Here is a 24,515-nt window from a genome sequence, read left to right on the forward strand (position 1 = left end):
ATAATAAATTATTATAAAAATTTAAAAGTATGTTCCATAAAGATATTTGGATGGTTGCCGGGCGGTGGTAGCCCACGCCTTTAATCTCAGCACTCAGGAGGCAGAAACAAGCAGATCTCTGTGAGTTAGAGGCCAGCCTGGTCTACAGAGTGAGTTCCAGGACAGGTTCCAAAGCTACAGAGAAACCCTGTCTTACGGAAAAGAAAAGAAAAGAAAAAAGAAAAAGGAAAAGGAAAAGGAAAAGGAAAGGAAAGGAAAGGAAAGAAGAGAAAAGAAAAGAAAAGAAATTTGGAACACTTAAGAAATGGCTATTATCCAGTGTTCTTGCAAATCAAAAATTTTATTGGTGGAAAAACTGAGTAAATAATTGAGCAAGTGATTTTTGAGAGAATCAAAATGATCTTCAAACATTAAGAAATACTTATCATCTTATGATGCAATGGTATTTCAGGCTGGTCAAGAGTTAAAAGACTGATAACATCAAACACAAGCAGAGAAAACCAACAGAGAGTGAACCATGCCACTGGGGCCTCTGTTGGGAAGACTGAATATTAACCCATTAAAATGACACTTTGTTCCACATACCACACCTTGGGGAACTTACCCTAAACAAAAATTACCACAAGGACATACACTGCATATCTGGAAAGTCCCATGCTACAAACTCCGGAAACAACCCAACATCCACAGACACAAAAAACTCAGGGCGTGGAGTTGGTAAGCACGCACTCCCTGAGGGATATCTGTGGTCAAGGGCATCCAAACAGTCTGTGCTTTTCACACACTGGGCACTGAGCGTGTTCAAGTCGGTGTGCACACACAGGACCATGATTAATGTGTGCCTTTAAATTCTTATACTTAGAAAAACACAAAGAGAATGTAATGGTGTTTGCTAGGAAAGCAAGAGAACCTGAGTTCAAATCCCAGCACCTATACAAAAGTCATTCATGACTAATGAATGCCTGTGCCCTTAGTGTGAGGAGAGCAGAGATGGGCAGAGTCCCCAGAGCTCACTGGCCAACCAGCCTAGTGGACAGGCTCAGTGAGGCTTTGTAGCAAAAAAAAAAAAAAAAAAAAAAAAAAAACAAGCTATGGGGGTTGGGGGGGCTGGAGAGACGGCTCAGTGGTTAAGAGCACTGACTGCTCTTCCAGAGGACCCAGGTTCAATTCCCAGCACCCATACGGCAGCTCACTGCTGTCTCCAACTCCAGTTCCACCCCCACGCAGACATACATGTAGGCAGAATGCCGGTGTGCATAAAACAAAAATAAATAAAAATTAAAAAAAAAACAAAGATGGAATATTATATAGAGGAAGAGACCCCTGAGGTACTCTTCTGGCTATGAGTACACATGTACCTGCATACACGTGTGCACACACACCACACGTTTGTATGCACATACTAATGTATATGTATACAGTCGTAAAAGAACTCAAGGAACATGACGCCATTTGAATTTGTGACACTGAGGGCGTATATGTGGGAAATCTTCACACATAACTAAGCTAACATAGTTAAAGCCCATCAGACTAGCACAAAGAAAACTGCTCACATAAAATTATTTCCATGTTGTACAATGTCTAATATTTTTCCTCCAAATGCCATTTCTCCTTTATTTTATAAATATCCAACATCAAAGACAATGACATTTTTTCAGTCATCAAAAACACACATTTTGTTTAAGCACAAACACAGACAAAGATAACACACCATTTGAAAAATAAATCATTTAATCTGGGCATGGAATATGCATGCCACCAAGCATCTGACTATAATTAAATTACTACCATAGATGCTAGGGGGCTGGAGAGAGCAGCTTAGCGGCTAAGAACACTGATTATTCTGGCAGACAACTCAGTTCAATTCCCAGCACCCACATGGTAGCCCACAATCTTCTGTAACCACAGTTCCAGGGGAATCTGATGCCCTCTTCAGGTCTCTGTGGGTACTGCACATACATGGTGCACACAAACACACACACACACACCGTCTAAACATCCACCCATACACATGAAATAATAACAATTTTAAACCTAAAAATATTAAAACAGGGGCTGATGGCTCCCCAGCTACGAATATTTGCTGTCCTGGCAGGACTCGGATTCAGTTCCCAGCACCTACATGTAGTTCACAGGGATCCGAAGGCAACAGGCGTGCTCAAGGTACATATATCTACATGCAGGCAATCCCTCACAGAGATAAAATAATTTATTAATGACTAAAATAAATCTGTGGCTGGCAACCAAAGCCACAGTGATGGCTGGAACCTGTGCTGTTGATGGAAGAGGGGCAATGGGAGCTTCCTGCCATCTTGAAAGCTTCATGGACCTTTACCTTTGAAACTTTCTGGGTGTCTGCAGGACAAAGTCTGTCTTTGCCCCTTGAGCAGTAAGATCGTGAGAACACCCGGCAATCAGTTCCTCCAGGTGAGTAATTAAAACACATTTGGAGCCTCAACAGCTTCCCCTGGACCACAGCGTTCAAGTCACCTCACTGCCAGGCAAGAAAGTGATATGGAAGAGACAAAGTCCACCTCCGAGCCTAGTGGGGACACGGCCCTGCTCCCTCTCAGCCGCCACAATCCCTTCCGCTTAAAAATAGGACACAGCCCATTTTCTTAGCCCCAACGGCAGACATCTTAAAGTGTCTTAAACAAAGTGCCTTTCAAACGCCTGGGAAAGAATTCTGCCCCAAGTGATTGACTGTAAGCCTGGAGATCTGTTTTCCACTAACCTCTGAAACCGGTCAGGCTTTGTCTAAGAAAGGGATGTTATAATCAGAACACTTTAACTTACTGTGATGCTGAAGTCCGTCTGACCAGCAGATCCTAAGGCAATTGAATAACCATAAATTTCACATGACTGGTTAGAAACAGCCTGAGCTCTTGAGCCCCCAGATGTGCAGTCGGCAGGGGGTGACTGGCTCTGGCAACTTAAATCATTTTCAAGACCAGAACCCAGCGATGAAGCCTAAAGTCACAGAGACTAGGAGATTTCTGAACCCAGGCAGCAATCAAACAAGGTCCGTCAAGGACCCTCGGGACATAGCTTTCTGTTAAACAGGTATGTCCGCTGGCCACAGCAGCAAACGTGCTGAGGGGCACTTCCTGTCCTCGGTGACGGGCACTTTCTGTCCCCGGTGAGCAATGTACGCTTGGGCTCGGTGACCCCACCTGAGCACAAGTCAATCTCACGTTTAAAAGCCGAGCAAGTTTCCTGAACACTGATATAACCATTCCTCGAGATAATAAACAGAGTTCCGGGCCGTTTCAGCAGCAATTTCACTTATCAAAACAAGCAACGGGGTGATTGATACAGCCAGGAACGGAACTTGACCCTCAGTCAAAATAATAAACCTGCTGACCAGAACATCTGCATTTACAAGCAGGAAAAACTGGTAACTAAGAGTCCCCAAGGCCCAGCCCAGAACCAGGAAGCAATTCACATCTTGCCTTGAAAGCGGGATAAAACTGTATTAACCAAACCAGGGGCCTGAAAACCACTTGAGGCTTTGCTGGGTGCCTACACCCAGCAGGAATATGGAGCCCACCCTTAAGCCCCTTCCCTTCCACCTGGTGTCTCACGTGGCCTGTTGTGAAGTGTCTCTCTATGTCACCCTCATTCCCAGCAGCTCAGGAGTGATAAATGACCACATCGGAAGGCTGGGAGCCCTGCAATGCTGACGCCCCCTCCCCAGGGTGGCCGAGCCTCAGGCATCTGGGCAACTTCAGAGCAGCAACGCTTCCAGCGCGACTGTGACCTGGACACTGTCACTGCTACCCACGTGACAGCGTGTGCCCTGTCTGATTAAAGACTAATGAATGTCCTGAGCAAAGAGACAAGGTGGTCTGCTGCCCCCACAGTGTGCCCTGAGCAAACCCCAAACCTAACCATCTTCACAGACTCTAGAGTGCCGCCTTGTAACCCCACAACCATGCTGGAAGCCGGCAAGGACCCGGGGCGAGGAGGGGAAGGGGTCCTGGCTGGGGAGAAAGTGGGCTCATCTTCTACCAGGGCAACGTTTTCACAGAAATGTACATCAACCCTCCCTGCAGTTTCCAGCTGGTCTACCTCAGTCCTAGACAACATTTATCAATCTTCTAATTACCTTGGGTTGTGAGAATCTCAAAAACACACCAAACTATGGCGGGAAAAAAAGTTTAAGGTTTAATGTACATCTACTTAATGAGTGAGGTCACATCTCTGTGCTGTTCTGAACAGCACCACGTTTACCAACATCACACTTGAACCAACTGAGCAAACCAGCCAGCTCAGTATGTCTTTAAACCTAGGAAAGACAGCAAGTGAATCACCTGACAGAGGTTACACTAGACCGAGAGCTAAACTGTCATCAGATGATAGAGGACACAGGCTCATCTTTGATCCACACCTCCTCAGAGCTAAATACCAAATTAAAAACTAATTCACCTCAAAATTGCAAAATCACCTTCAGAATCCCTCAATGTAGCAGCTGAGTGTACGGTAACCACCTGGAGATCTGGGGGCCCTTCTGGGTCTTTAAATACCGCAGACAACACTCCAGTTACAGGAGGTCAGTGCTCAAGGACAGCACAGGGGCACCCTGGTGTTCACACCATCGCTCACAGTGCACAGACGCGTGCTGGCACACATGCCACACTTCCCAACAGGATGATGTCAAGCAGAACAAGAGCATAGGCCAAAAGTGGAGAACCGGCAGGGGTTCCAGCCTGACCACTATCAGCATTTTTCCCTCTTTGTTCACACATGCCCAGAGACATACTGGATCTGAAGACAGAAAACCAATTTATCAAACCTGTGGCAGAGGTAGAAGCCATGGTACAGGAAGCACCGGTCACAACCTAGAAAAGGCGATGCTGTGTTCCAAGTGTATGCAAGAGGGGCAGCTCCTGGGGGTTAAGTTCCTAGGTCTCCCCACTGTCTCCCTCAGTGCTCAGGGCACCAGATCTGCCAATATGGTCTCCCAGAACAAAGCTGGGGAACTTTCACCCTTCAGAATCCATTTCAGCTATCTCAAAAGTAATATACTCTCCCTTCCAAAACAGGTAACAGTGAAACAGAGGTTCGTATGGTGTGGGACTTCCCTCACCATGCTGGCCACTGGAACCCAGAAGGCTGCCAAATGGGGCTTGTCCACACTGGGACGGGCTGCCGATATGACCACACATAAGTTTCAAAGAGCTGGCTACATCAATATTAATTCCTGGATTGCTTGCATATTTTTAAAATCACATTAATTTGCGTGTACACACATACATGTGCACAGGTCAGAGGGGAACAAAGGAAACTGATTCTCTCCTTCCGCCAAGCGGGCTCTGAGGCTCCAATCGAGGCTGCAGGCCCTTAGCCCCGAGCCATCTCCTGAGCACTCACAGGGTTAAGAAACACTCTGAAGGTATGAATTTTTAGAGACATCATTAACTTTACCCAATTTTCTTTTGATATGATTATCAGCATGCTATCTTACTGAGTGGCAAACAGCCCACAGATAGCAGCCAAGTGGACCACACTCCATCTGAAGCCTGTCTCTAACAGCCTGGGGATAAGAACAGCTATGACATGTGTGATGGTTGGAGGCAAAAAATAATATTGCGTGAGACATCGAAATATAAGAAACCCCAATTCCAGGGTCCATAACGCAGGCTTCCCTAAGGTAATGGATGCTCTCTAGTACTTTAGACCTTCAAGGCCAAGACGACAGAGATGTCCTCACTGGGACCAAAAGCCTACCTGTAGAAAGTGTGCTTGGGCCAGGGTGGCTTAGTGTGCTTGCTCTGTGAGTATAAGGACCTAGTTCAAATTCCTAACGTGTTTTTGTTTGTTTGTTTGTTTGTTTAAAAAAAAAAGAAAGAAAATCCAGGCATGGCTACATATGCCTGTGACCCCAGTATCCTGTGTAGGGAGTGAAGACAGGAAGATTACTGGGGCTGTCTGGCCATCAGTCTAGCTCTGGGTTCACTGAAAGAAAGACACACACACACACACACAGACGAACAGGAGGAGGAAGGGAGGGAGCAAGATGGGGACAGGTGCTCCCCCAAAATGTTGCACCTACAGACTTGGGTGTGGGAGGGAGCAGCTAGGGAGGAAGAGTTTCAAAAGTCCCTACCAGCCCCCTGGGGCATGAGGCCACTAGGTCAGAAGGACCCAGACATGGCCGAAGGCCCCAGATGTCTAGAGCCCCCAAGTCCTCTTGCATTGGTCTTCCTTAGTTCATCCTTAGTAGCTACCTGAGCCTCATGATTATCTTCAGACCAGAAGTGCAGCACGATTAATAAAAACCCAGAGACAAAAATTGGGGTTCAACCTGAAGGTCAAAAAAGTAAAGCAGCCAGCCACTGGCTCTTACCTCTACCTCAATCCGAAATGGAGATCCACCTCCAGGAATCTCAGAATGAGACTAAGAGCTTTCTCCTCCCATTTTATATTCCTTCCTAGTGTTGGGATTTTTTTTTTGTTGATTTTATTGAGCTATACATTTTTCTCTGCTCCCCTCCCTGCCTCACCCCTCCCCTTCTACACTCTCCTATGGTCTCCATGCTCCCGATTTACTCAGGAGATTTTATCTTTTTCTACTTCCCATGTAGATGAGATCCACGTAAGTCTCTCTTAGGGTCCTCGTTGTCTAGGTTCTCTGGGATTGTGATTTGTGGGCTGGTTTTCTTTGCTTTCTATTTAAAAACCACTTATGAGTGAGTACATATGATAATTGTCTTTCTGTGTCTGGGTTACCTCACTCAATATGATGTTTTCTAGCCCCATCCATTTGCCTGCAAATTTCAACTGTCGTTATTTTTTTCTGTGGTGTAGTACTCCATTGTGTAAATGTACCACATTTTCCTTAGCCATTCTTCAGTCGAGGGGCATTTAGATTGTTTCCAGGTTCTGGCTATGACAAACAATGCATGGTTCTAGGATTAAAGGCATGCACCACTACTGCCGGTTTCTATGGCAAACTAGTATGGGTACTGGGATTAAAGGTGTGTGTCACCACTGCCAGTCTGTAAGACTGAGTAGTGGGGCTGTTTTACTCTCTGAGCTTCAGACAAGTCGTATTTACTAAACTACAAAGGAAATGACACTACACCGCAGAACTGGGGACCCGGAGGCCTCCACAGCCAACCCAACTCAGATGCACTGCTATGTCTCCCCCAGCCTCTCTAGAAGAATTCACCTGTAGGAATGGGGAGTGGGTCACAATTCCCAAAGTTCTCCTACTTCAAATGGCTCAGACCACAATGAAACTCCATTCTACAATAATTTCAACAGGAATAGCGGGTGCCTGGTCACAAACCAAGGACCAAGGAGGTCGCCTGCCCAGAGAAGCCAGCTTCTAGTCTAGAAGGGCTCGAGTTTCCACGTCTGTACGGGAAAAGAGGCACAAAGAACTGCCAACTTCCTCCGGCCGTTCCGAATGTGAAACAATACATACGGAGGAGCTCACAACAGGGCCTTGCCCAGGTCAGGCACCAGAAGAAAGGGCCCTGACACGACCCGGGCTCTCACCAATTTAAGCCTACAATAAATACCTGGCAAGGGGGCCCGCAGGGTAACTCAGCCAGCACAGGTGCTTGCCACCGAGCCTGGCACCCTGAGTTCAACCCACACGGTCCCACAACTGGGGTCCTCTGGCCTCCACATGTCTACTGAGTGTGGCACACACTGGTCTATGCACACACACAATAAGTAGATAAAAGGGAGCTCCTTGGGCGTCAGATGCAACACAAATTCAAGTGGGTCTTAATAACAAAAGCCCCAAAGTCAGATATGGGGGTTAATGCTGAAGATCAGAGAAGCAGAGAGGCCAGCAACTAAAGAGCTCTTACCTTCTTACCTCTACCAACACTCAGTCCGAAGGGGCGATCCTGTCCTCAGACAGCATCTCCAGGCTCCACCTGTCTCACCAAACCTCAGACTTCCCGAGTTCCTGTCTCCTCCAGCCTTCTATTCCTCCCTCTCTTCTCCCTCTCCTCTCTCTCCTCTCTCTCTCTCTCTCCTCTCTCCTCTCTCTCTCTCTCTCTCCTCTCCTCCCTCTCTCTCTCTCTCTCCCTCTCTCTCTCTCTCTCTCTCTCTGCCCAGCCTGTCTCCACCTCCCTAGTGCTGGAATTAAAGGCTCGTGATCCCAACTGCTGGGAGCACCTTTGGGTGTGTTTTGTTTCTCTTTGAGACAAAATTCAAAGTGACCTTGAACTCACCCCCCCTTCCCACCCCCACCTCCCCAGTGCTGGGATTAAAAGTGTGTGCTACCCCTCCCTGGCCTCTAGAGGCTTAGCTCTCCACTCTAATCAGGCAAGTTTTCTTTATTAAAACATTAAAAAAAAAATCACTACAGTTTTATTCTTATGACCTCGGCTTTTTGGTATACAAGCAGCCCGAAGAGATCACCTCTGAAAACCTCTACAGCGTCTGCCTTGACACTCACTGAGCACCAGAGTGTGTAATAAACAGTGGCATTAGCGCCCGATGGAAGAGCATCCTGTGCTACACACTGAAAAAGAAAGCTCTCCCCAGGAAGGACCCGCGTGGGGTCTTCCAGAATACGTGGTGATACACTTATCACCACGGCGTGCCTTTTATTTTGGTTGTCAGAAAGCTCTGATCCTAAATCCTGGCTTATGTGTGTCTCCCCCCCCCCCGNCCCCCCGCCCCCGGAGGGAATCTTGAGGTCTGTATGTATGAACTTAGCTTCCCACCATCATGACCAATTAATTAGCCCATGTCCTGTGTCTCATTTGTACTTTATGACATATTGAATTGTGACCTTAAGAGTTCTCAGCCTTTCACGGTAACAGATAAAAACAAACTATTAACACCAACGTGACCATAATATGATTTTAATCACTAGATACTCAAGTGGGCGGGTCACACACACACACACACACACACCCTGTTCTGACACTAATACAGTAAGCCTGGACAGCTCTCAGTTGACACTGGCCATAACATATTTTGAGAAGTTTTTAGGAAGTTAGCAGATTGCCCCATATAGGGCCAGTGAAATAGTTCAGATGGTGAAAGCATTTGCCAGATTTGATACACAGGACCCACGTACCAATTCCTCTGAGTGGTTCTCTGACCTCCACACACGTATTGTGGCGATCACAGGCTTCTTACACACTTAGGAGTTAAGAGCACTTGTTACTCTTATAGAAGATCTGAGCTCAATTCTCAGTTTTTATCAACTGGCTCACAACTGCCTGTAACTCCAGCTCAGGGGTTCCAGTCTCCTCTTCCAGCTTCTCGGGTATCCCAACCACACACACGTACCCACACAAATACATACACATTACATAAATATTTAAATAAATATTTAAAATTACTAAGCATGCAGCTTCAGGTCAACAATGAAGACACAATCCTCTCTGGAAAGTGGCCATCATTCTAAGTGTGGAAATCAATCTAGACATCGCTTCTCCTTTCGGGAAACACCCAGAATGGCTGGCTATGTCTACTTGGAGTATCTCAACTGAAAAGGCTAGGGCTTTTATGCTTGTTAACAATAAAGAATAACTAAACATCACAGGCCTGTGGAGGACTGATGAGTGACGGCACCACTACAGGTCATTAATAATCACAAATGGCCACGCAGACGTCAACGGGGCACACAAGACAAAAAAAAAAAAAAAAAAAAAAAAAGCTCCAAGCCTGTGGGCTACCAACGCTGGCCACTCAGCTGAATTACCAGAGAAAAGGACCCTGCTCAGGTATCTGGCCTCGCTCCATCCTTCTACATCTCTTCTCTCTCGCTATCTTGTCTGTGTGTACCCCAGCTGAGCTTAGAGATGAGTTCCCCACTCCCTGGTCAGTTCTCTATCTCCCCAGCCCAGGACACGCCTCACCAGCTTGTCCCACCCAGGCCTCTCCGCCAATGCCTTCGTCTCCTGTGTACCTGTTCCCCACTGAGGACAGCCATGCCACAGCTCTCCGTGTACGGCTTTGGGCACAGGGCACTGGCGATCCATCACAATGGCTCTTCTGACTCCTTTCCCTTGTCTGCTGGAGACTCCTTTCTTTGAGGCTGTCTACATCCGTGCCAATAGCTTGCTCTTACAAAACGTCTTGCTCCTAGCGAGGAATCTACAGATCGGTGAAGAACTTGCCAAACGAAAGAAGCCCTGGGTTTGATCTAGATACTGGAGGTAAAAATGAGGTCTGGAGATGGCTCAAACCAATTAAACGTTTGCCATATACACATAAGGACCCCTGAGTTCAGATCCCAGCACCTACATAAAAACGGGGCACCGTCGTTTGTTTCTAGAACCCCAGTGCTGGGGACATGAACACACACAGATCCTTGGAGCTTGGTGGACAGCCAGCCTAACCTAATCAATGAGCTTCATGTTCACCATCAACACTTGCATGAACATGTGCGCGCGCGCACACACACACTGCTATTGGTATTGGTAGCTATCACTGGATTTCCTTTAAAAATCTACCCCTTTGCCCACCGGGCTGACAGCTGGCTGGCCGGGAGACAGGGCTCTCTGCTTCCTCCTGGACTGCACTCTGCAGAGCTGCAATGGCCTCAGATGGTGACAACTGGCCCAGTTCTCACACAAACACTTCACTGTGGAGAGAGACAAACACTGAACCCACACTTTCTCTACCGTCCGGAGCTGGTGCTAAGCACCTCAGGTGAGCAGAGGGGCCGTGCTACAGGCCCTGCTTAGCAACCGCTCATTTGCCAGCCTGGAGCTGACTCAGCACAGGCAGACAACCTTGTCCTCTAGGTGGACTTTCAGCACGGCTAGTCTAGCGTGTTCACTGCCAGGATCCTGGAAAGAAAACTAACCTGGTGCTAGGCTCCCAGGCCAAACCCCGCCCCATCGTGGCCTTGACTGAGCGACCAGATTTTCCTGCATTTCAGCACCTACAGAACCCCAAGTTCACCCAAAATCACTTCTAAGACACCTAAATACAGTAAAGTCAAAAAAAAAAAAACAACAGAAATACACAACAAAATGCAAATGATTACAAGAACACTATCGTGGTATATAGCGAGGCCCTGTCTCAAAAGTAAACAAAAAGTATGGGAGGCAGAGGAACTGAGAAGGAGAGAAGACAACCAGACAAAAAAGGAGAAAAGCAAGGCCTAACTAAAGTCATACTAGCTCAGACCAAGAAGAGATAGCTAATAATTCATCCCTGGGCTTGGAGCACAACTCAGTGGCTGGACACTGACCTCCCACGCACGCACAAGGCCCTGGGTTCCATCCTCAGAGCCGCAGAAAGACTAATTACAACCCGCCCCCAAGTCAGCACCTAAGGAAGCCTCCCTGAGCCAAAAGATGTACTGCACTTTCTAAAATGGGTGCCTGTTCTCGCAGCCAGCAGGACTGAAGGACCGCACCACATGTTCCAGCTGCCCCTGCACTTGTACGACGCAGCAAAAACACATGCTGCACAATTAGATCCCGAATTCCAATGGAGACAGACACTTAAAAATGTGTGCCTATCGGGAGCGCCAACCACTGACTAAAGTTGAGATTCAGGACAGCCTATAATCTTCCACCAACCTAGAAAACAAGTGATAAGCCCATCCACCAGTAAAACCATTAACATACCCCGCTCCTCTGTCACCAGGGTAATTTACAGAGGCTAATTTTAATCCTACCACTAATCCCATGATTCCACAGAACCGTCCCCAAGTTTGTGTTGCTATGGCAAGTGCTCATGCACTAGGAAGCCACTTACTGTCAGTCGGTTTTAGGAACAAGACTATTCTCCTCCCTCTAAGACTCTTCAGAGTATAAAGCCATTTCTGGGAACAGGAAGACAATTGGGTGCCTGGGTAATACGTTCCTCTCATCACAATGACCATTATGGCCTCATGCCAAGTGCTGCTCCGGGACAGAACATCATCATCATGCTAATGGGTCATGCTAAAGACATGGTAAGGACTGGTATGATTGGAATGATCCATCTGGGACTGGGGGAACACGGTTATCAAGGAGTAATGGTCTTTCCTCAAACTGGCACAGAAATACTGTAGCACTGGTCAGCTCAGCGTGACTTGTGCAAGAAGCACAGCTCCATGTTCCAAACTCTAGGCAGTGCCCTGCCTACAAAGTCCACAGAACATGGCTGGGGACACACAGATGGCCAAGCCTGGATGTTTACTCCTGTCATTGGAACAGGAAAACCAGGAAGATGAAGGCTAATGAGGCTCTCACATCCAGAGATGCTGGGGCCCTAGAACAGCACAGTCACGCATTTGACGGTGTAAACATTCTCTTTCTGACCAGCAGGATCCTTAGTCTTACTCCCACGGGAAAGTCTCAGCATGCCTACAGAATGCTAGGTCTTCCTGAGCTGGCATAATCGCTCAACACTCGATGGCAACCTATTTTCTACAAACACAAGCCTCGCTTTCCCTGCCTAAATACCAGCCGAAGAAGCTGCAAAAGCCACAGCGACCTCTGGGCGCAACTTCCGACGCATCAGTGACTGGACTCAATTTCAAAGAACATTCTCGAACGCCAAAATAAATCAATGTCCAGCACAGCTCCAGTCAGCTCATGCAATATAGGTTAAACAGAACCATATGGTAAAGACAGACACATGTTGCCCTTTGCTGAAACAAAGGACAAAAATTCTTAAACAAATTGTCCCTAACCCTGTCACACGGGAGGGGGTGGCGCTGATGAGAAGGATTTCTGAAGTGCTAAGAATGCTGGGGTGAGGGGGGCACTGCCTCACCATTAACAAATATGAGATTCAACAGGGCACCTCCATTTTTGAGTCTCTCTAGGCCTCGAACGCTAACACCATACTGAACCTCTAAGCATGGTTTCCTAACTCAGCAGGAAGAGGGTGGGCCAGCTGTGTGCAAGAGGCAGTAGCAGCAGCAGGTCCCCAGGGTGTGAGAGGCAGCGAGAGACAATCTACCTGTTCTGCGGGAATAAAACACCTGCTCAACTGAGCTTGGAAATAAAACAGCAAGACAGGCACCCACCTCTCCCCAGTGCGGAGGCAGACCTCCTCCGTTCTATCGTGGACAGAAATAATCTGGACTGTAGCGACTTCATTAAATTCCTGACTCAAAACAAACTCCCAGAGCAAAATCATCTATCTACCGGGATGAACACATCCTGGCACACAGAGGCACGTCCGATGACATGCCTTCTGGATTAATGTTTCTCCCTGCTCTCCAGTTTTGTGTCTTACTCACTACTTAACATATATTTACATGTTTGCCTTCTAAAATTAGCTGTAGTTCTAATTACACTGCTTAGTAATTTCCAGTACCATTTGGGCTGAAGAGCAAACGCCAGATCTTTCTTCAGAAACTACTTGGAAGGCGCAAAATCATACTTCTTGACAATCCCAATGTGTGCACGGGAAAGCATTTCCCTCCGCAGACAAACACCAGAGCTCTCAATCTGGCAGGGAAGGCCACAGCTGCCAGAGTCATGTGTAGGCAGACGCAAGGGATAAAGAAGGCAGAGTGGGCCGTCTGCAGCTGCCAGTTTTCACCAGTCCTTCAGAAACATACCTCATTTACCTCAGCAGATAGGCCAGGACACTGAGCGACCCAGAATGGCGGTCATATGCCTGAAGTATGGCTCTCCGGGATAAAATCAACTTTAAAGTAGAGTTGTTTTGGAAGTTCCAGATAAACATTTCAAATTCACACTCAATGCCTCCCTTCGTTCTTCCTTCCATAAAATTAATTTTATTAATAAATTCTCCATAACAGAAATACTAGATAGGATGCCTTTCTTGAAATGGGTTTCTGGTTAACTAAAAATTTCTTGAAAATTCTGAAATAATCACAGCTGGCTCCCAATGACAAGAAGATTCCCCACCCACCTTCCTGGGCAGGAAGGGAAGGGAACACTTGGAACCAAGGAGAAAAAGATCCTACCTCCCCCAGCTGCAAAATCCCTCCTGGTGGAAGACGGGAGCATGGGGGCCAGGGCTTGAACGTGCAAAGTGCTGCCCCGCACATGCCCCTGACACTCTAAACTATGAACAGGTGGTTGCCACGACACTCCAGGCCGTCTGGAGCAAAGGCTGGGATCAGAGCCCCATACTCAAGGCGGCAGGACATAGCAGAAGCAGACAAGAGTACAACCCTACCCACAGCCCGAGCAGCTCCAGGGCGCACATCCACACCTGCCTCCCAGCATCCCCACGTTCCTCTCCTCGGCCAGGGATAATGGCCGTTTTGGATTCCAAAAGCCCCTTCCTCCTTCCTCGGGCTTCACCACAGCCCTACATCCTGAAGCTGGGCTTGCCGGGAAAATGCAGCTCCTGAGGAGATGCAGTTCCGTGCAGCACCAGAGGGGTCGCTTGCCTGCCCTGCCAGCTATGGAGTAAGGAAATTAGTCCCTCAAGCTTCCACGTGAATAATTCTGGAAGCTAAGGTCAAAGGTCCCCAATTGTAAGCAGCCTGGAGAAGCCTAGGGAAGCAGCAAACAAACAAAACTCCGGTGGACTCTCAACACAGCTCTGAGGTACAAGCCTGGAAGACCAGGAGGCAGGGGATTCCCCTGCTGTTTCCAGAACTTGGGGTGGGGGTGGGGGGAACTAACAAAGAGAGGCATTTTAAGAAAAGCCTTGTCAGGACAGCTTTTCCCAAGCACTAAAACATATAAACGCGTACTTGGTAAGCTGTCTGCTTTTGAGGAAGGAACGTTACTCGCAGGTCCAAAAGTTTATACAGCAAATACCTAACAAGACAAATTCGTTTCTCTTTTCTTCCGTGAGTGCCACAAATAATGATCAAATCCGTGGGCAGCACCAAGAGAAATCTGGGTGATTTGGGGATAAATGTGGCCAGTCAAAGTAAATGAAACACAACCACAAGAGTAAAAGCCACTCTGTGCCCTGCACGGTACCAGCCATGATTGTTCTGGTTATGAACCCAGGGACAGTGTAAGCGAACGGTATCTGCTAGTGCCTTGTTAACACCTGTCCTTCTCTCGTGGGATCAGAAACAAAACAGTGAGCTGACCAGGCGACCCTCCAGAGAAGCGGCACTGTAACGGGAAAGCACACAGGCTGGGGCATGCTCCCTCCCTCCTGCCCAACATAATCAGCTTACATTTCAGCTCCTGTTTCCACAGCCTTAAGGTAGAACACAGCTGAAATTCTACACACAACCGCCAGTCCCACTCAACGCCACTCCCACAAAACTCTTTCTCAAAGATTACTTCTGGTAAACTGTGAATAAGGCAAAATGTATCTGGCATATGAATACACAAAAACCTACAACAACCCCTGAAACCCAGGACTGTTTTTTTTTTTTCCCAAGAGGAAGCCATGACTAAACTCCACTTAAGTTGCCAGGGTACATTACCATCTTCCCCCCAGTTGAAGACTGGGAGCCATCTGTTAGAGTATTCCCCACTTCAAAGTATTCTAAGAATCTCTTTTTCTTCTCCACATAATTGTTGTTAAACGTAATCACGTCAAATGCTCCACTTAGAAAACTCAAATATCTCCTGGTAGGAGTCAGTAAGGCAAACGGAGTTAAAAGTTTCATTTATGAACATGGAGACATCCTGTGACCTGCTGGGGAGGGCTCCTCTCAGTTCACTTTAATGTCTCTGGGACATAGTGGGAAGTTAAGAAATAAGATTTCAACATCCCCAGAGAACTTTTTGAGGTACCTGAGTTGCGTCTACAAGGTGTTTACCTAGAGCAGTGTTCAACAGCTGCCCAGATAAGCTACCAGGAGATCACATCAGCAATTAGTATCAGATGCACACACCAAAGTGAAAGTTTGAGGCCCCCAAGACAATTTCATATGCTAGATTTTCAAAAGCTCAGAAACAAACACAAATAATCAAAACTCCCTTCTCTGTGTCCACTGCTGGGAGCAGCGAGGAGCCGGTCAGTGACTGGGGTGTTTTGTTCCCTCTGGAAAGCCATGCCTACTCCTTGTGCAGCTAGCTTGATTACAGACCTACTGGCATGGGCTTCCTTTTTAGAATGTGAATGTGCTCTGAAGGCTTCAGTATATTCAAATTACCAAGTGTAAGGGAACAAGTTCTCCCAATGAACTAAGAAAATATTAGACATGCATTTATCTTAACACATCAGGATTCTAATTTGATTATCAAAACAGTTGTGAGCCTTTCCTTGAGTTCAGTTTATCCCAGAACCCATTCGAGATGGCTATGGGGTCACTGTCCTGGAACACCAGGGCAGCTCAACTCCATCTCCAATTTTGCTGGGGGGGGGGCGCCTTAGAAGTCACTCACAATAGTGTGGTATATTTAATTCTAGCCGGTCTGGGTAAATAAAAATAACACAGCTACTCTGACGAAACAATTAAAGAATGCAAGAGAAAATGAAGGAGTGATAAAAATGGGCTCTTGTGTACTGGGCAGTAGCAAGTATCATATCAAATAGCAGGGATGTCTAGTTCCTTAAAGTAACACATTCCTAAACCGAAATACTTCAATCATATTAATAGGGAGGTTTAAAACGTAATCTGTAAAGATCCTGCAAGGAGAGCTCTCCTCTCTGCTTCTACGTCGCCGGTCAACGCACATCAATTTTTAAATTATATTTAACCAACATTCAAGACTTAATGGTAGGTTCATCGGGACGTGACTTTCTACTGTACCTTTAATTAAGATGCCGTCTAAAGTTCTTCCGAGACTTGCTGGTGAAGTGGGCACCGCGAGTGGACCAGAGAAGTACAAGCCTTCGGTCCTTTGTTACTCAATGGACACCCTGGAAGGCCCGCCCCAGCCCAAGGGCACATCTGGGCTTCTAGAAACAGCCCAACGTCCACTCGGACCTCCTCTCCACCCAGACATCGATTAGGTCTCAAGCGTAGACCACAAGAGCCCCCACCCACACCGTGTACCCCGCGAAGCAGCCGACAGCACCCCGTACCCACCGGCCCCTCCCGCCCCAAATCCGCCCCTCGGGGAAAGCAGGGCCCAACTCAGGTGTGGAGACTTACATAACCGGCCCCCGGAGGGGGGGACGCCTCCCCTTCCAACCCACCTCCGACAGAACAAAGTGAAGTTGAAAATAGAAACCCATTACCTGGCCTGCCCCACGGGCTGGGCCGCCAAGCCCCGCCGCGCCTCCGCTAGCCCCCCGCCCGGCCGGGCCAGCCCCTGCCCGCCCACGCACGCCCACGCCTAAGCCCCACGAGCTCGCCGCCCCTCCCCTACGCCCCCCGTACCCACGCCCCTCCCCCACGGCCCGCGCCCCACGGCCCACACGGACCCCAGTCTTTGTTACGGTGCGAAGTTGGGCTTGCGGGTCCCCGTCTCTTTCACTTCTTGGGTTACAGTGCAGGCGTGTGACGTCCGCTGCACATGACGGGGGCGGGGGGCGGGCGCCGAAGAAGAAGGGGGGGCGCGGCGGACCCGGGGGCCTCCCCTTCGGCGCCCCGCCCACGGCCCGCCCCCCGCAGCCCGCAACCCAGCAACAAGCGGCCGCCGCCCCCGCCCCCGGGACAGGCAGGTGGGTGTCCCGCCTCCCCCAGCCGCACGCCACGCCTCAAGGGCGGGCAGGTGGTGCCCCGCCCCCGCGCACCCTCCCCCGCTATATCCCCACCAGTCACCCAGGCCCGCGCCCCCACCCACCCAGAGGCGCCGGGCGGCCGGGACACACAGAAATAGGAATGATTTAATGCAACGACATACCCATTCCTCAAGCCACCAGCCCTCGGAGATTGGAGAGAGGGCCGAGAGGGGTGGCGATCCAGTAGGGTGGAAACGGCCCGCGGAGGAGGGAGATACGCGGACCGACAACACCTAGTAACCGAGTTGGAAATCTCAGGAGTGGAGGAGCACCATCGAAGTGAGCTCGGTGCATCCAGGCACTGCCCACCGGGTGTGGACACTGTGCCTTCCAAGGTCTGTGGCCCCATAGGGGTCTCTAGGACGGGGAGGCGCACGCGTGTATTTCACCCAACATGGCATCATCCCCACCAACCCCCCAAGTGAATCGCGAGGCAGACCACCGAGCGCCCCCAAGGCCCAGGACTTAAAACACAAAACTAGGCAGTCCAGGTCCAGCCCGTTCAAGTCCTGAAGTGAGTGCCGCACTCGTCACCCATTAGGTGTTCCTAAGAGCGGCGCAGGTTCGGACAGTAGGCAGCATGGTGTGGCCCGTGACACACTCTGCCCGTGATATGTACCCGTTGTGCAGAGCAGACACAGCCAGAACAGCACCGGTAAGACCGGTGAGCACCAGAACTTTGATTAGCCAGGCGCAGTTTGCAGTCTAGAATTTGCCAGGGACTAAGTATCACTCCCCGCGAGAGAATGAAATCGGAAGTTGGAAGACGAACGGTGCCCTTCAGTTTTAAACGCAGTGAACATCCTTTTCCACGACCCACGACCTCTGCACGTGTGCTATAGGCAAGGGGCTGCAACACGACCCCACTGGCGCCCGGAACCAGGCGGATGGAGCTGCTCCTGACTGCCCAATGGTTGAGAAGTATTATCAATCGTTCCTCTTTCCTTCCCGTGTGGCAGGTTTCGACTTGAATCCGAAAGTGCCTCTACTGCCCAGTCTTTGCAGGAAGACGTTGGGAGGGGCCAGGGTCTCCACTTGGACTGCTGCGTGCGCATCTAGCTGGACAGACTTGGATAAAAGCATGTCCACGTCTACAGCACACATCTGTGCAAATGCGGGAGCCTGCGGATGCGCGCGGCTGGCCGGACTCTGTGCCGACACATGGACGCGAGCACGCGCGTGCGCGCGCGCGTACACACACACACACACACACACACACACACACACCAAATTACCTCCGGGATAGAGAAAGCTGCTGCGGATTGGCCGACAGAGCCGTCACTCACACCCAGGGGGCAGGGAGACTTTGCAAGGCAGTTTCTTTTCTCTCTCTCTCTCTCCCCTCCCAGTCGTTCTATTTAATGGTAAAACAACAGTAGAGCTCTGAAAGTTAGCCATCTATGCGGAGTTGGTCTCCCTAACGAGGCCAGAATCAGAAGTTACCATTTAAATATATCCCGTACGTCCACAATGGACGAAAAGGGAAATAGGCAGACGGAGCGAGGAGCCTGGAGTAAGGAGGGGGTGGGGGGTATCTGGGCGGGTAGACTCGGGGTAGAGTGTTCTCAACACCCCAAAAGAGACTTCGACCTTTGAGAGATTTAATAATTAAAAAATGTTTTCACGAGTCGGATTATAACATATGTTCGTCCCTAATTTTTGGAGTCGTTATTTTATTATTTAAGCATGCTGAAGCAAGCATGTTTCCTTAAGAAAGAACTGACCTATTTTTGGCTGGAGATAAACGATCATGTTAACAGATGTTAATCTTGTAATCTGTTTTTCCTGTAAAGCACTTCACATACCCGAGCTTCAAGACCTTAAAAATAACATCTTTTCCAAAAAGACCTGACGTCACAATCCACTCCCTGGGAAGAAAAAAAAATCACACTCCCCTCCAGTTTTTCTCTCCCGCAATGATTTCAAAGACATTAAATCTTTTCACTTTATAAGTACCGATTTGTTCTGCCTCAACTCCCACAGGCTTTTATTTGCATTTCAAATTCCACAGGTTACACCAGTCGCCTTTTCAAAAGAAAAAAAAAAAAAACGTAAACTAACAATGAAGCCGTAAATGGCTTTTTGTGCATCTTATTTAATAAGACACCGAATAAATATATTTTAAAAGAGGGGGCGAGCAAGTTGATCTGTGCTCACCCGGAGACCAAGTGACTCTTCCTCAGCAAGCCAGGCAATGAGTTAGCTACACACAAAACCCCGAAGCTGGGGGTTGGGGGAACTGGGCTGGTCGGCTGCGGAGAGCTTGTTAACGCTGGTGATGGATGCGGCTGACTAACAGACTCACATTTTTCGGGTAAAAGGCTGGTTCTCTGGAGTCCTAATTGCAGGGATCCACTGGATTCCCAACTCACAAAGCCTGGTAGTCATCGCACGCCAGCCTTCCTCCATGAACCGCTGGTTTAAAGACCCCACTGGCCTGGCTTTTGACAAACTTATTCAGACAAAGTTTCTTTAAAACTTGACGAGGCGGTTTAATCTAAATACTGATCTTAACTATTCGGTATGTTCTCCCTGGAAATGGCAGAGGAGGCGCCTTTCCAACCCCCACCCTCGCAGTATACACCCCACTGCATTCTCTTTCACACACCAGGGTATAATTCGTGTGTGTATGTGTGTGTACACATATACACATATATATATGGTTATCAATAAGGCCCCCACCCCCACTCTACTATACCCCAGCAAGGCAAAGCGCAATTCCGAGGAGTCCCCGCTGCGCGGATCTCCTTCCCACCCCACTCCGAGTCACTTCCAGAACCTCGCCCCCGCCCCCACCCCTACGCGAACTTCCCTTTCTAGAGATCCCACTTCTTTAGTGTTAGGGTCACTCAAATCTCCCCGTTGACCGGCAAAAGCCCAGGGAGGGGACAGTGAGAACACCCCCCCCCCACCGAACACAAATACGCAAACAAGTCCCCTAGGCAGCAGCGCTCGGTGCCCACAGGCATCGATCCCCTCCGCCAAACCCTTAATAATTGAAGCGGCTCCTCCGGCCCCGCCGCCCATCACCCACCTTCATTAGCCAGAGCGTTTTACTTTAAAGTAAGGCAATTTGCTCTTTGTCTCCTAATGGATGAGAGCGCATCCGAGCTCCCCTCCTCCCGCGTCGCCTTTGACGAAGTGTACAAAGCCAGAGCCTCTTCCGCGCTCCCACCCCGGCCCCCACCCCGCCCCTCCACTGCGGTAAAAGCCACCTCCCGGGCGTTCGCCCCGCCACCCGAAGTTGCATCTTCTCCTCTCCTGGAATTGCCGAGCGGAGTAACTACCAACACAGAAAGCCAAATCGCCCTCCTGGCACCAGGGACCTTCCACAGGGCGCGCCCCCTGCCCAGCACGCCCCCCACCCCACCGGGGTCTTGGGCACGTTGTGGGTCCCGACCTTCCCGGCCCTGCCTGTCGATACGCCCTCCCACGGGCCAGGAAGCGCCCCCGCCCCACGGCCCCTACCTTGGAGGGGAGGCGGTGAGCCCCGGGAGGAGGACGCGCACGCCCCGCGCATCTGAAGGTGAAGCAGAGCGCCCGCGGCGCCGAGCCGAGCGCTGCTCTAGACCGACCGCGCCAGCTGCGCCCGGGCGCGGGGGACGCGCGAGGGCGCGCGGGACCCGCCACGCGCCCGGCCCCCCTTCGCGCGCCGCGCGCGCTCCCGGGACGCACCCGCCCCGCGGGGGCCCAGGCGCCGACAGGGCTCGGAGGGACTGCACCGAGCAAAGACCGGGACCCGGCGTCCGCGGCCGGAGCAGGCCCGAGGCTTCCCCCAGCCCGGGAATGGTCTGCCCTGAAGGAAACGCACACGCTCCACTATTGTCTCATCAGCACAAAGTTCTGCCACACTGCGGAGAAAGTCTGGAGGCTCACGATGACTCAGACCCAGATAATTCCTCCCCTAATAGCACTGAATCACGACGTCCGCGGCTAGTGGTCGCCCCTCAGCTTCAGGTCTCAGGTTGCCGCAGCTCCAGTTCCTAGAGGCTGTTTACGCGCGCGCACACCACACACACACACACACACACACACATACACACACATACACATCCATACGTGCAGACGTGCCTGGGATGCATGTCCAGCCTTCTCAGGCACCTGGACGCTGAACCTGGAGCCCAGATTAAACCGTGTCCACCCTGCCCGCGTGTCCCCTGAACTTCACGAGAGCGAGTCTAGGAGTCCTGCATGCAGCGGGAAGAACAGGACAGCTCTGGGGCTGAGTGGAGCTTCGACTGTGGCTGTTTACTCGTGTCTTCAAAGTTCAACTCATTTTGCTTTGGTTCTGAAAACTTCATTTGTGTTTCCCCCCGCCCCCGTGTGCGCCCTTACTACTCTCCGTGGGTCGTACTTGGTGACAATATATTGAGTCTGTGAATCAAAACCTTGATTTGACTCTCCCGAAGCTTTCTTGGTACTTGGCAGGGAGGGGCTGCGGGAGGGGGGAGGGGAGCGGGAGCAGAAGGAGGCGAGAGGAGGAGGGGCCGGGGAGCGCGCCCCGCGATCCGCGGTGACGTAGGCCAGGGGAGCTGTGGCCTGCGGAGGGGCACTATCTTCTCCCACCAGGCTCTTGGCCATATTGTTCGGCTGCTGCGCGTGATAACTCCGCAGTGGAAAAGCATTCGGGCCAAGACGCCGGAGTTGGCTCAGCCTAACAATCGGCGCCAAGATCCGGGCGGTTACCTTTCCCGGTGGCTTTTCCCGGTGCCTAGCCCTCGCTGCTAGAGCAGCTCAGGGCCCTCCCTGGCCACTGGTTTTGCAATAGAAACTCCTGTGCGGACGAGCTGCATAGGGCGGCGCTTGTACCCTGGCAGAGCTGGCAATCGGGCGGGGGCCTGGCTGAGAGTGAGATGTTTCCGTGTGCAAGCGTGTGTTTCCGCCGAGGAGGGGGCGCGGAGGGAGGAGGCCCGCTCGGAACGGCCCGCGAATCATAAAATGTAAGCCCCGTGTGATTAATGGTCGGCACTAATTTGGAAAGCAGGCGTGTTAAAGGTCATGGCCAATTGTTGCTAGTTACAGCCTGAATGCTTAAGTGGGATGTATTCCTGAACAATCACTTAAGTCTGATTCACACACACACACACAAAAACTATTGACATGCCCACAATTCATTACAATACCCTGCGAAAATTCACAAGAAAAGCTTCACCCAACTCAGCTAATGACATGAGTAGATGTTACATGTGTGTACACAGTCTCCCACACAGACTCAAATATGCACAGCACAAATTTTAATTGAGGCTTTTGGAGGGGAGGTAGTATTGGGGGGGTAATATTTCTAAATCGATACTGGCTCATAGTTGAGCCCACGACATGCACGAGACATCTATCCACCTCTTTTGCTCTAGTTTTCGACTACAAGTTGCATTAATAATTCCTATGTGTTGAAAAATTGACAAGTTAGAGTAGTAAACAGTAAGAAAAACAAACCTCCTCTACGTACAATTCTATAGTTTACATGACGTGCCTCCTTCCTTCAGCCTCTCCCACGGGATTTTACCCCGTGCTTCCTCTGTCTACAATAATGTTGTGCTTCCAAACAGTTTTCTTGCACACTTCTGGACAATACATTCGAAATCTGAGAGTGAAATTTGAGAGACGGTCAAGAGTCAGATTCTCCTGCCCATGAGACAAACCTGGAAAAGGCAGCCTGAAGGCCCAGCCAGTTTGTTACTAAGTTGAAATGTGTTTTTCGGTTGTTGCTCCAAAGCCACCGAGGCCGTTTATTGTCATGATGCAGTACTAGATTTCTCTACACACAAAGAACTATGGTAGAAAAGTGGATTCGAGAGGGTTCTCGAGCTGTTGGTACAACCATACTGCAGCTGTTTCATTTCTTCAAATATCTCTTTAAAAAAAAAAGCCATTCAAGATTCAGGACACCTTCTATGCAAACCCCTGGGAGTTCTTGGGGGTGCAGGGGTCCTCCTGTTCTGATTTAAGTAATTTAGAATACTGTAGCTCAGCAAAGCAGCAACGTTAATGGTTAACATTTGGATATCTATAACGTTAGCCCGCTGATCCTTCTGGCTGATGAACAGGAAAGGAAGAAAGCACCAACTCCCTTCTGCTGCTGCAGCCGAGTGAGTGATTGGTTCAGTGTTTGAAACTCTGCTCCTTCCAGCGATTTGATGGAGAAGCTGTGCTCCGTGATCGGGAATGTTTAGATAAGAAACCTTCTTAGGGGGTTCCAGTAAAGAAGAGCTAAGAGTAAAAAGCAAACAAAAAGCACCACTCCCCTCCCCCAGAAAAGGCCTTGCCTGTCTGAAAGCCTGAAGTGAAACTCTGCAATCGAGCATGAAATCCGAGGCAAACTACCAGGATCTGCTAGATAGCCAGGCTCTAAGTGTGAGCCCTGTGGAGGCCAGCGGTGGGGGGGGGGGGGGGGGGGGGGACGAACACAAATATTAATCCTATCGCTTTGAATTTATTAAGACCGTGTGAATTATAGCTCAAGGAGGGTGGCATTATTTACCCAAGCCAAAGCCCAGGGCAATCTTTTGCTCTGTAAGCTAACTTAAGTGCACAGAGAGAATGAAAAAAAAAAAAAAAAAAAAAAAAACAGGAATTCATAGGGAATGCAGTGTAAATTTGATTTACATCGCCAGTGGGTATTCCTGGGTGTTCCATGTGAGGGACAGGGTTAAATTGTTGGGAATAAGAAACACCTAATGTAGAAATGGAAATTGGATATTTGCTGCTATTTCAAAAATAGTGCCCCATTCCCAACTTGGTGCTCTTTTGAAAAATCTTCCCTTCCCTTAGAGTTTAAAAATTCTTTGTATTGAGGCTCCAGATGAGCGAGTACTAGCACCTCGGCTTGGATATGTTGGTAGGAAGTTATCTGTCAATCACCCATCGGAGGGTGGGGAAGCTGTGCCTATGTCTTAAAGGCAGTCTTTTGAAATGCTTCCCACCTACGTGAATCTAAAGCTGATTGTATGAGATGTTTTCATCTCGGTTTAGACTGTCTGGGTTCTCTTCAACCGTCGTTCTATTTAAGGGGTGGCGAATAG

The 24,515-nt window shown here is 49.5% G+C and overlaps 1 protein-coding gene across 5 annotated transcripts in view; it reads right to left on the minus strand.

Moving 5' to 3' along the window:
* Znf516 (zinc finger protein 516) overlaps positions 1–21,120 on the minus strand; it is an 85,641-nt gene extending 64,521 nt beyond the window's left edge. The window contains exon 1 of one of the 5 annotated variants that reach the window (XM_050164996.1): positions 20,965–21,120. The gene's annotated coding sequence lies outside the window, so the exon portion shown is untranslated. Of the gene's footprint in view, positions 1–16,579; positions 16,813–17,196; positions 17,321–17,618; positions 17,981–20,530; positions 20,613–20,964 lie in introns of those variants that run through there. The other 4 variants (XM_050165001.1, XM_050165000.1, XM_050164995.1 and 1 more) reach the window with 4 other exon arrangements.
* Positions 21,121–24,515: the final 3,395 nt, after the last annotated feature.

The sequence above is a fragment of the Alexandromys fortis genome, unplaced genomic scaffold, assembly GCF_014885135.2.
Source record: "Alexandromys fortis isolate MF-2015 unplaced genomic scaffold, M_Fortis_MF-2015_v1.1 scaffold_160, whole genome shotgun sequence".
Classification (NCBI taxonomy): Eukaryota; Metazoa; Chordata; class Mammalia; order Rodentia; family Cricetidae; genus Alexandromys; species Alexandromys fortis.